The sequence below is a fragment of the Dermacentor albipictus genome, chromosome 6 (genome assembly GCF_038994185.2).
Source record: "Dermacentor albipictus isolate Rhodes 1998 colony chromosome 6, USDA_Dalb.pri_finalv2, whole genome shotgun sequence".
Lineage (NCBI taxonomy): Eukaryota > Metazoa > Arthropoda > Arachnida > Ixodida > Ixodidae > Dermacentor > Dermacentor albipictus.
Window position 1 is genome coordinate 10,506,337 of NC_091826.1, and position 12,644 is coordinate 10,518,980.

The 12,644-nt window shown below is 42.3% G+C and overlaps 1 protein-coding gene across 1 annotated transcript in view; it reads left to right on the forward strand.

The window, feature by feature from the left end:
• Positions 1-12,644, forward strand: part of LOC139060773 (uncharacterized) — a 467,390-nt gene that overhangs the window by 50,980 nt on the left and 403,766 nt on the right. The gene's annotated exons all lie outside the window — the stretch shown is intronic.

Sequence of the window (12,644 nt, forward strand, 5' to 3'; positions counted from 1 at the left end):
CCGCAGGTGGGCGACAGTGCGCATGCGCAAGCGAATGCCACGTGGTTAAGCAGTGAGGTGAAGCGCTCGTTCAGGGACAGGAGCGGCGTAAGGACGCATGAAGGTAGCTTTGGAGCTACCTTATGCTGAGGAAGCACCAAGGAAGCCTTCACCGAGGGCCCCTCAGTAAGGAAGCTTTCAGAGTGACATAAGGTAGCCTCACCCCAATGAAGGCTTCCTTAGTGAGGTAAGGAAGATTTCATTGTTTGGCTTCTTATGCTGAGGAAGTACCAAGGAAGCACCAAGGAAGCCTTCACCGAGGGCGCCTCAGTAAGGAACCTTTCAGAGTGACATAAGGTAGCCTCACTGCAATGAAGGCTTCCTTACTGAGGTAAGGAAGATTTCATTGTCTGGCCCTTACTCCTCATACTCGCATCAACTTCCACTCACCGTGACTCACATCCGACCTGCACCCATCCTGTTTTGCGCGCCCCTTCATTATCCGTGTTTTTTCGTGTTGCCTAGCCGTCAATCTCACTTGCGAAAGTCCCTCACGTTCATACTCACCTCCACTCACGCTTTTCCTCTCTCTCTAAGGCCTTATCTCACGCCTGCGGAAAATTTGTGTAAAGTGAGTCGGAGTCAGCGTACTCATGAGTGAGTATGCCGACCGACAATCACAAAACGCCTAAATGATACCTCGAGGTCTATATTGGAAACTGAGAAAGGGGAATGGAGATGGGGCTAAGGTGCGGACTCATTATGGAAGTTTCTCCTGCGAAGCTTCACAGTTAAGTGTACATTTGATATTAGCCTATGGTCGGATCCGGTTTTCAAACAACGTCACCAGCTTAGGCCGGTGTTATGTGGTAATGTCATCAGTCTGCCACCTTACAACACGAAATAATGCACACTTGAATTTACCAGCGTTACCTAAGCGTAGCAGTTGCTTTGCGGAGGTGATTGCAGCCAGTCGGGGTCATTGCTCTCGCTCCGTTACTGCCATAATGTGCTGAGGTGCGCATGAAGAATGCTGTAATTCATAAAGATAATACAGTTACAAACTTGCTGACATAAAAGAAAATGAAAATGTTATTTTGACTAATCATTCTCAAAATTCTTTGTAATCCACACAACTTCATTGATGTACGATACCACATATGATATGGTATATGATTGTTACATACGACAATAATTTCTATAATATTGGTTTGCGTCGGTTAGTTGTTTCGAAGATCTGATTCGGAGTTATCTACCTCCCTAATCTACCACATGGTCTAACGAGCGGAATTATGCAGTGTGACATGCGAGATTTGAATAAAATAATTTGTATTGCACATTCGCAATGCTGATACAAAAGGCACTTGGCCACTGAAAATCGTGTGAGCTACTTGATGCTATAACTTTGTGGCGTGGCCGTTGCGGTGTCTTTCATGGCGCGGACGCCTTCGATGGTTTTGACGTTATTTCCACCAATCGCCTCACTCTTGCCACATCATCCATTCTAGATGTCTGCTGTCTGAAGATCATCATCAGTATTATCATTCACATGTCGTTTGTGCTGCCAACGCTGCTTTCAGAACCACGAATGCGAAGGGCTGCAGACCCCTCCTCCCCCCCCCCTCCCAATGTACGATAATATTCTCAACAACTTCTGCGCGACGCACACACTTCGACCTCTTCCGCTATAATATATCCTGTTGTGACCTTCAGAATACCCGCACAGAAACCGTACCTAACACCGGATGCGGTCAAATTAGCTTTTCCGCCTCTGTTAGGCAACCGCTAGCAGGTCTGTGGGATTTAGCGATACCAATGAGCTTATTATATATTCGAAGGTTTTTGTGTATTGTTTGATTACGCAGTACATGTACATGCTGAAATCGAGGGTTCGACGGAAGCCCGTCTGGTCGGGATGAAGCATTGAAGAAGTAAAACCAAGGACACCGACCAACATAGAAGTGCTAAAAAATGAAAAAATCTAAAAGACGTTTCGGCTTCGCTACGGAAGCCTTGTTCACAATGGGATGACGGAAGGTTCAAGGAAGCTTATGTATGCTTTAGAACGTGACGTAAGCAGCGCGTGTATGACGGTGGGAGGGTTCCCTCATTTCGATTAAGCGTGTGACGTGTTTTTTGTATCTCCAGTGACTCCAGATACAGACGTCATACACGCGCTGCTTACGTCACGTTCTAAAGCATACATAAGCTTCCTTGAACCTTCCGTCATCCCATTGTGAACAAGGCTTCCGTAGCGAAGCCGAGACGTCTTTTAGATTTTTTCATTTTTTAGCACTTCTATGTTGGTCGGTGTCCTTGGTTTTACTTCTTCAATGTACATGCTGTTCTGACCGCATTTCGCTCACACATGTATGTATGTATGTATGTATGTATGTATGTATGTATGTATGTATGTATGTATGTATGTATGTATGTATGTATGTATGTATGTATGTATGTATGTATGTATAATAATAATAATAATAATATTTGGGGTTTTACGTGCCAAAACCACTTTCTGATTATGAGACACGCCGTAGTGGAGGACTCCGGAAATTTTGACCACCTGGGGTTCTTTAACGTGCACCTAAATCTAAGCACACGGGTGTTTTCGCATTTCGCCCCCATCGAAATGCGGCCGCCGTGACCGGGATTCGATCCCGCGACCTCGTGCTCAGCAGCCCAACACCATAGCCACTGAGCAACCACGGCGGGTTATGTATGTATGTATGTATGTATGTATGTATGTATGTATGTATGTATGTATGTATGTATGTATGTATGTATGTATGTATGTATGTATGTATGTATGTATGTATGTATGTATGTATGTATGTATGTATGTATGTATGTATGTATGTATGTATGTATGTATGTATGTATGTATGTATGTATGTATGTATGTATGTATGTATGTATGTATGTATGTATGTATGTATGTATGTATGTATGTATGTATGTATGTGAGTGCTTTATTCATGATATGCATTCTTCCTCGGGCAAAGTTATGTCGGGCATTTAACCCATTTCTTTTGGCGAGTTCTACTTTCAACATTATCGCCAGGTGTGTTTAGCAGGTATACCTCTCCACGTGTCCGCTATACAGCTCACCACATACATTTAGCAATGCGGAGTTGATATCAGCTGTTTGGTGAACTGGCGCACTTCTTCATTCAGTTAAATGGTGCTGGTGATGTATTCAAGCAGTCTGCAAATGAATCGTCAAAGGCAAAACTGATGCTTAAAGCTTACTTGTGATATTTTGGGACCCCATACTTACGCCGATTTCTCAAACCACACCCTCGAATTTAAGCCGAGCAGCGAGTTCTGTCGCTGATAGTTCGTAGAAAAGTAATTTTTCGTAAGTCCGTCACGCATGTATGCGATTGACATTCGTGCTTAATGTCATTGCTTCACTGCTTAGATGAGTAATTATTTATTATCTGACAAAAATGGCATTTGCAATAGCAACTCCCTCGAATGTCTTCCAGAACGCCATAAGCCTTATCCACCGAAGTGGACAAAAAAAACGGATACAGGAACAACTTATTCTGTAAAATACACCCACTTCAGAAAGGTGTGCACAAAGATCGCCAGCTTATTCACCTCTGTTCATGCTGCATCGCTGGAACCTTTAACGTGGTTCTGTGTGCCAAATATCATTACCTACAAATGACGTCAGTTGTAATCAGACACAGCGCAAGCCGTAAACCACACACTAAAGGGCCTTGTGCGATGAAGGAATTAAACCAAAATGTCGCCGCCGTGGTTGCTTGCTTAGTGGCTATGGTGCTCCGCTGCTGGGCACGAGATCCCCAGATCGAATACCGGCTGCGGCGGCCGCATTTCGATGAGGGCGAAATGCAAAAGTGCCCGTGTACTTAATCTTAGCTGAATGTTAAAGAACCCCAAGTGGTCCAAATTAATACGGAGTCCTCCACTACGACGTGCTTCATAATCAGATCGTGGTTCTGGCACGTAAAAATTTGTAATTGTTTAGCTTATAAGCCTTTAAGCCATAATATAAAGATCGAACGACGCTGACGCAGGCACGGACGTCGAAGAAGATCGAATGTGCAATATGCCGTATACAGCTGTCCATTGTTCGTTGCGCTTGCGTCTTCATCGTAGAACAACTGCGTCCGTTTTAGGTGCGTGCTTGGCGACTGCTTTCTGCCATGGCACATTGGCTGGCAAAGCTACTGCGGTTATACCAACAGTAATACTTACATACAGACATTATATATATATCTATATATATATATATATATATATATATATATATATATATATATATATACATAATTGCACCTCATAAAGCTCTGTAGAGGGATACTCGAAAGAGTGAGCTGTAAGATCTAGCCGAATGAAAAATTGACTGAGATATTTTCAGGCGAGAGCTTTGTCAGTGAACAGTATAAGCTATACCAGGAAAGAAAAACGAAGCGTTCTTGACCCATGAAAGAAAATGTTGGAATAAACGGCGTAGACGTCATCGCTTCCATTCATTGAATAGTTCGACACCCTCATAATAGTCTCTTCAATGAGTTTCCGGCCAAGGACCCCAAAGCGAAATGACTTCTCTCAAAGGCTGGGTCAATTCAGCCTCTTGTATAGCAAGACGACAGCTATATGGGAAAAAACACCTAGGAATAAAATGGGTTAACCTTTTGCGACATTGAGAACCCTTGGAGCCGTTCCAGCGCAGGCTTGGCTTACATCAGCTGTAAAAACGAGTCTCAGGAAGCAAAGAACTAAGATGAGTTCTTTCAACAAGCTTCGCGCCGACTTCAGGTTATCTTCTAAAAAACGTTTTGCTCTTTGCGGCAAACTTTGATTAAATCTCAAAAGTAAATGCTACAAAAACCTCCGAGGTGACCAAATGTCCGCAGCGGCTTAAATCTGCTCGAAAGGTGAAACGGGCGTCCATTCATTATCCGAGAGTCGTTTACTTGTTTGGTGAACTTAGTGAATTTGGCGAAAAGGATTCACTGAGTGTCGTGGAGCTCTGGTCTAATGTTACGTAGAGTATAGTGCAGGTTAAAGTGTTGCATCATTATGGTACTGGAGTAGTAAAATTCCAATGCTGCCGTTTAGTAGCGCTCTGTACTGTGTAGTTTGGTGCAAAAGTATATTAAACATGCTACCGTGTAGAGCGAATCGTCTGTGCTTATGTTATATTGGCGCTTTAAGGCGGCGGAAGATTGTTGGTAGATACTCACTTCCCCCGCCACAATTCAAGAATGTGATGTTCACTGCTCTCGTGTACTGAAACAACGTCATGTTAGGTGCGTGAAGCGAGGCCGCAAGTGTTACTGAGTTCTGGCGTAGTTCTGACGCCTGCGCACATGACACATGTGACACGCATGCAACTGTTCCGTAAATTAGCGGAAAATTTCGGGCCGGGCTTATGTTGGCGAAACGATTCGAAGCTTCTTGTACCGAGAGTGGCCATGTTAGTACGAGCAGGAGTAGGAGAACAAATGCCGGAACTTACCCTGCCTCTATATATATATACATATATATATATATATATATATATATATATATATATATATATATATATATATATATATATATATATATATATATATATATATATATATATCTGTGCGTTCAATGAAGTTATGTGGCTTATTTCAAATACGAAGAGTCAATTTTTAAATATATTAAGGCGGTCAAGATAATGAGGCACTTCCTATTCTTTTTTTGTAAAGCGTCACTATACCTACATTATTTATACTCAGCAGTTATTCAGTGATAAGTCAGTTGAACCAAAGTTTTAACACCCAAAATACTTCTTTTTAGGCAATTATTGCATTTGCCTTATTCCCTCAGACCTCAAATGGGGCTTCCTTGCTTAGTAGGAATCGTCAGACTAGCACCAATTTCGAAATTTGCGTTCTCAAACTGTGAGAAAACACATTGCTGTACCGCTCACTTTCGCCCTGTATTCCGTGAGGCAGACTTCTTGAAGAAAGTAGCAACAGAAACGCGAAGGGATTTCTGGGTAACCTTCAGGCGGGACATGTCGAAATTCATGCCAGTCCCAAAATTTCTACTAGGGGTACATTCCCTAACCACCAGCCAGCAATATAACAGACGCACTGTAAACTCGGAAGTAATCGAGTAAGACGAATTTAACAGTGGTTTATTGACGAATCATGTGATTGGTGATTATCACTTATCTACTAATGTCTGTCACCCCTATTATTTAGTTACGTGAAAAATACAAAATCTCCACCACACTGAGTTGAAAACGTTTGTGTCTTCTTATTCGAAGCAATTGGCTCATGACTGTTTCTCGTTGGGGTGCGTCCGGACGGCGCAGGACCTTGCCCGGTAGCCAAATGTAAAATGGACAGACGTTTGTTTTTACATTTGACTGTAAATACCACCTCACCGCGCGGTGTATATTATAGAATACACATAAAACAACTTCTTCTACCCGCCGTGGTTGCTCAGGGGCTGTGGTGTTGGGCTGCTGAGCACGAGGTTGCGGGATCGAATCCTGGCCATGGCGGGCGCATTTCGATGGGAACGAAATGCGAAAATACCCGTGTACTTAGATTTGGGTGCTCGTTAAAGAGTCCAAGGTGGTCGAAATTTCCGGAGTCCTCCACTACGGCGTGCCTCATGATCAGAAAGTGGTTTTGGCACGTGAAACCCCATAATTTAATTTGTTAATAACTGTTTTCAGATTAATAAATTCAACGCAAAAGAAATCAGCACCTCTTTATGCAAAATTTTTGTAGTCTCAAGCAATGAAAGTTCTAGAGGCTGTAACTCTGGAGATAATTTTTTAGTTAGCTTTATTTCGAAATATGCATAACGACAGTTCGTCACATAGTGCACAAGAAATTTATTATTGAACAGGTTATTTTTATAATTTTTACACTTGAATGTTGCACACAAAAAATAGCAGTGTTTGCTTGGTCTTTACCAGTCTACTTTGATGTTTTGAACGACAAAGGTATTCTAGCGGTTCTGTGAGGCAAGCTATAATTTATGTATTATACATGATACAGCATGCAGTTATGGGTTCTTTTGTGGACGAGAGCACATGTTTGTTTCGCTGTGATAAAACAAATTTGGCAGCAAAAGAAACGTTTTTTCAGTTTGTACTATTGACTCGGCACCACTGTTGTGATGGATATACCAGAAAATGGAAATGACAGCTGTTTTTACGATAGACGTGGCCTTTGGAAGGCATAAACAAGAGCAGCAACAAGAAACTCTCAGAGGAAGATAAAGGAGACACTATTTATGCTTGCCCGTCAAGTTCCTAAGACCTGCTAAAAGATGACTTCACATAAAAAGAACCGCGCTAAGGGATCCAGCTGATATATTGATGCTATAACTTAGTCAAACAAGGAGGACGTCATAACATTTTTAAGAGACGTAATAAATGGAGCTCCAAGAAATACACCAATTATGACACCTTGGTTTCAAGTTCACCAGTTATTGTTGTATTTCTTCGGGTTTTCTCTGATTAAAACGTATTTTTTTCTAAGCTCATAAGTATCCCCTAATGGCATGGCGCATTACGCGACAATTCCCGCCTATACAATCGCAACTACGCATCTATTTTTAAAAATTGAAGTTTGTTTGGGAACTTCTGGCGAAGACAAAGCTTTGTGTAATTTTTTTCACAGGAAAAGAAGATTTCATGCATTTTATTTATTTATTTATTTATTTATTTATTTAGTCATACTGTTGGCCCAGAGGCCGTTACAGGGGTGGGGTAGAGGTCATAAAACGAAAATAACATAATGTACATTATACATATTGCACGCAAATTATACATCAAACACAGTCTTTTTGAGCATACATTCATAAAACACTTTGAAATTAGTAACATTACAAAAACAACAGCAATATGCAGAGACAATAAACACAGTCTGTATTATATCCAGCATAATGTACAAAACTTTGTTTAGGACATGATTTGCTTCAGCTTGTTTTCAAATAGTGTTACGGTATCACTTTGAATAATGGTTGTTGGCAGTATGTTCCATTCATTTATTGTTCTGGGGAAGAAAGAATTGGCGTATACATTAATGTGCAGTTGAGATGTCCGGAAATTGTGTTCATGTGTACCTCTTGAGGTTCTGCCTTGTTGTGGCGCTAAGTAGTGAGTAGTACTTATGTTAAAATGCTGTTTCCAAAGCAGGAAAATAAATCTAAGTCTGGCTACATGGCGTCGTTCGGCTAAGGAGGATAATTTAAGTAATTGCAACATTTCTGTAACAGAATCAGTTTGTGAGTAAGGAGACAATAAATCAAGCAGCACTTCGTTGGACTCTTTCAATCATGTTGATCAGTCCTGTTTCATAAAAGTCCCATAGAATACTGGCGTATTCCAGTGTCGGTCTTGCCAGATATAGGTAGGCAGTTAACTTAGCGTCTTTCGGAGCAAGCTTGAGCTTCCTATGCAAAAACGAGAGTTTCATTTCTGCTGTCAAACAAATGTTTTTAACGTGCTCCTTCCAACTCAGATTCTTGGAAATAGTTACGCCTAAATATTTAAGGCTATCTACTACGGCAAGTGTAAGATAACCAAGGGTGTAGTTAAAGTCAACAACATGTTTTGCCTTGTTTGTGTCCCGAAATACAACTGTTTTATCTCTGTTATTTTCATTGTTGAATTTTCGCACCACTGTTCAACCACTTGCAGAGTATCATTAAGAATTTTCAATTCATCCTGGTTTTTTATTTCTTAATAAAGGAGGCAATCATCTGCGAGAAGGCGCACCCTTATGCATTTGTTAATACATTGCGCAATATCATTACCATAAACAAGAAATAAGACTGGACCCAACACAGACTCTTGCGGAACACCCGATGTGACATCTAATAAATCTGCCAGTTAGGTATGCCTGTTCTGCCTGTTAGGTATGCACGAATCCATTGTGTTATATTGTAGTTTATGCCAAGATGAACCAACTTATCGATTAGCTCTGAATGAGGGATTCTGTCGCAGGCTTTAAACATGTCAAGACAAATACAGCCAATTTGCCCCTTGTTATCTAAAGCCCTCGCAAAATCATCGATTGTTTCAACCATTTGCGTCACTATCGAAAGATTTCGCCTAAAACCATGTTGATTGGAATATAGAAGATTTTGTCTTCCAGCCAGGTTTATATTGATTTCGATATTACGTGCTCAAGAAGTTTAAAGCATACGAAAGATAAGGAATTGGGGCGGTAATTTTCAATCTTTTGTCGGTCTCCAGATTTGAAAATTGGAACAACCTTGGCCACTAACCAGTCATTTGGGACGCATTTTTGTTCAAAAGATGCTTTAAAAATGATCGTAACGTAGTTTCCAGTCCATTTCGCATATCTACGCAAAGAATCATTCGGCATATCGTCGGGACCATTCGATTTTTTACGTTAATGTTTAGAAGGAGGGAAACGACGCCTTCGTACGTTATGTTAAGTCCGGCATTTCCGAGGAAGGATGAGCAGGCATCTGTTCTTGCTACGCATCACCAGCCGACCGCAAAGAAAAAACAGATTGAAAAAACGTGTTATAATGTGTCGCTATCATTCCGTGATCGTGCAGAACCGAACCGTTCACGACAATGCTATGTGGGTTATTTTCGGCCTGCGATAAGTGACGCCAAAAACGGTGTGGGGAGGAAACCCTGAAGTTGGACAAGGTTTCGGTGTAATACTTCTCTTTGGCTGTCTTAACCTTAGTTCGTAACTGTCGTGATAACAGAGCTATTTTTTCGTGGTTCCTTTTTCTCTTCCGTCTTTGTCGGGCGATCTGTCTCTTTAAGTGAAATATTTCTCGGGTTACCCATGGATTTTGTTTTTTTCGTCTTTGTTTTCGCAATGGTACAAATCTTGAGATACAATGCGAGACAATATTTTTAAACCGCAGCCACAAGTCATTGACGTCACTTTAAGCTCTGAAACTGCCCAACGTAAATGATAAGTAATCGATATGCTCGTGCCATCGGCTCTGTCACACTGGCGAAGAAACCTGGTCTTTTCTTTAATTCGGGAGAAGTAAGGTTGGTTTTAAGTTCAACAGAAATAAGCTTGTAATCAGATGGTCCGCTTCGAATTAGTACTTTGTAATTATCCAAAAACGCATCAAGAAAAACTCAGTCAAGCGTAGACTGTGCTGACCCTGGCATACGTGTGTTTTCAGGAACGACGTGCGTCAAATCATGACTGAAGGCGATATCAAGAAGGACTTCACAGGAAGCCCGTTCTTTCGCATCAATTGTCAAATTATTCCAGTCAATACCCCCGAGGTTAAAATCACCCGCAAGAATCAGCTTACATTTCGAAGGTTTGAGTCCCTCCCTCCAAGTTGCGTTGTAAATTGTCTAAATATGATATGTGCGCGCTTGGTGGCCTGTAGAATGCTCCAATAATAAATGACAAATTTTCAAAGTTTATTTGGCACCAAACACTCCCCTAATTCGAAATTCCTTGCATCGGAAGGCACCGAATATTTTCTTTCACTATGATGGCTACACCTCCTCCTCGCTATTCTCGATCATTGCGAAATATCTTGTAGCCGGGGGGGTATAATTTCATGATCTTTAAGGAGTTAATCTCGATCAGATGAGCTTTCGTCAAACTCTTGGGTTCATTGACCCTGTGTTGTGACGAACGATAACGTCAAGCGCGATACCTGCCATTGTTTTCTCTCCTTTAAGGCCAAACTTCACGCAAGGTAAATATACCTGGAAGCGAAGCTTCCACAGGAGACCATACGTTCAAAACATGGCGGTCCATCGGTGATTCATGGGGCTTAGCGCCATCTGTATGTGGTGAGAACACTTCCGGCGGAAGAAAAAATAATGTGACGCCATGTCCGTTAAAAGCAGAAGTGACGTCATTTTGTTTTCAAAGGCGCGAAATTTATTTTGTTGGCCTGCTTTTGGAGCTATATATTCAAATGCCCCACAATTGGACTTGATGAGTGTTTCGAGCTTACAGCGCGGAAAGCGATGCAGGAAAAGCCAGCCGCACGGTTGTCGAAATCGCACCCCTGCACAGAACATACTTTCTTTGGAGACCGACGAAAGCTTTAGGTGTTGAGTGCTGATGCTGTCGTCGGACGCGAACCCGTCGGCCGGCGCCGTCGCACGAGAACAACAACACAATTATCTGGTGGTCGTACTCACTACTTTTGACTGAACAGATTAATAAGCGATGAAGCTACCCGCGTCACCAAATTTAGACAAACTCCGACAAGTAAGAAAACACAAACTGTGAGGGGGGCGTATTTCAACAGGTGAACTTTACGAGTGCGCCTTTAGGCCCATTTCAAGACGTGCATTGCATTGCGAGTGATAGTGGCGTCAACGCCCCCTGTAACGATGGGCGCCGAAAATAAATACATTTAATAATAATAATAAAATTGAATAAACTTGTATTTTCTTAACTCGTCACGAATATATAAAATTGACCAGGAATGTTATTTTCGTTGAATAAATCTAACTGTGTCTCGCTTGAATTAAAAAAACGCTTTTTTCTTTCCTAATGTTTGTTCCCTCCAAACATAGTCGCGCTTCAATCGCTCCTCCCATAACCCCCCTTGCTGATGTCGGTGACAACCTGTACTGAACCGCTTTTCGCCCAGAGCTTCGCGACCTAGGGCTCTATTCTGGACACGCATGGCGGCTGCACGGCCGCCATTAGCCGCCATGTTTACTCTCTGATTGGCTGTCGAAAGGTCACGTGTTTTGAAATTTGTGCCGGGAAGCGGAAGTATTGCAAAATGCAATTTTGCGTTTTCATCAAGATGACGAAACGTGACGTGGAGCTGCAAATGTTATGGACTAATACATTTTTTTGGTCCTTGGCAGATATATTGTGATGTTAGCGCTTCAAAAAGAATGTGAGCGGTAGCGTGCAGAAGCCAGTGCAATGCATCTGCAATTGCGCGAATATGTGGTGGCGATTCAAGATATGCGCCATGCCAGCTTGCTGATTGGCTGAAGGAATATCTCATGAGGAGCGTCACAGGAAGGGCTGTTTCGTAAACGTCATTTTGACGATGCGTGACGTTGCGCAGGGCCGCCATTGCTGAGATTTTCCGCCATAATTTTTGCTGCGACGAGCCGCGCGAATTATGCTAATGGGCAGCTATATGCAATGGCAGCCGAGAGGAATGCGTATCGCCACATTTTCCCCGTCGTTTGGCGCCACGAAAATATTTTGTTCATAACGCGTGCTCATAGTATTTGCATCGCTCTCGGGTGGTGTTGGCATTTGTGTTTGGGGCCATTGTTTTTTAAAAGAACGCGTTTATACGAAATAATATTGGTTGAATATAGCAAACTTTCAGCAATGTTGTCCACTTTTCACTGCTGCATTTCTATTGTAATCGAGATTAGTGCCTTTTCGCACAATCAGACGTTATGACAACGGCCTCTTTCTAATTTATAAAAAGAAATGTACGCAAGGCGGCGCTTTGAAGTTTCCTCCCGCGGTGCGAGTAACCAGCGAAATGAACAAGAGATGGCAGCGCCGGCGCTTGCGTCGCGCTAGTGGTTATCTCTGGCGCCCGCAACGCTATCAGTGATATTCGGCCGTTTCTCTGCCAGCCGAGTCGGGCTGAGTCACTTACGTTTCACGAAATAGCGATAACGTGGCCTAGAACGTGCGCGCATCACCACTGGTAGGTCGCGTATG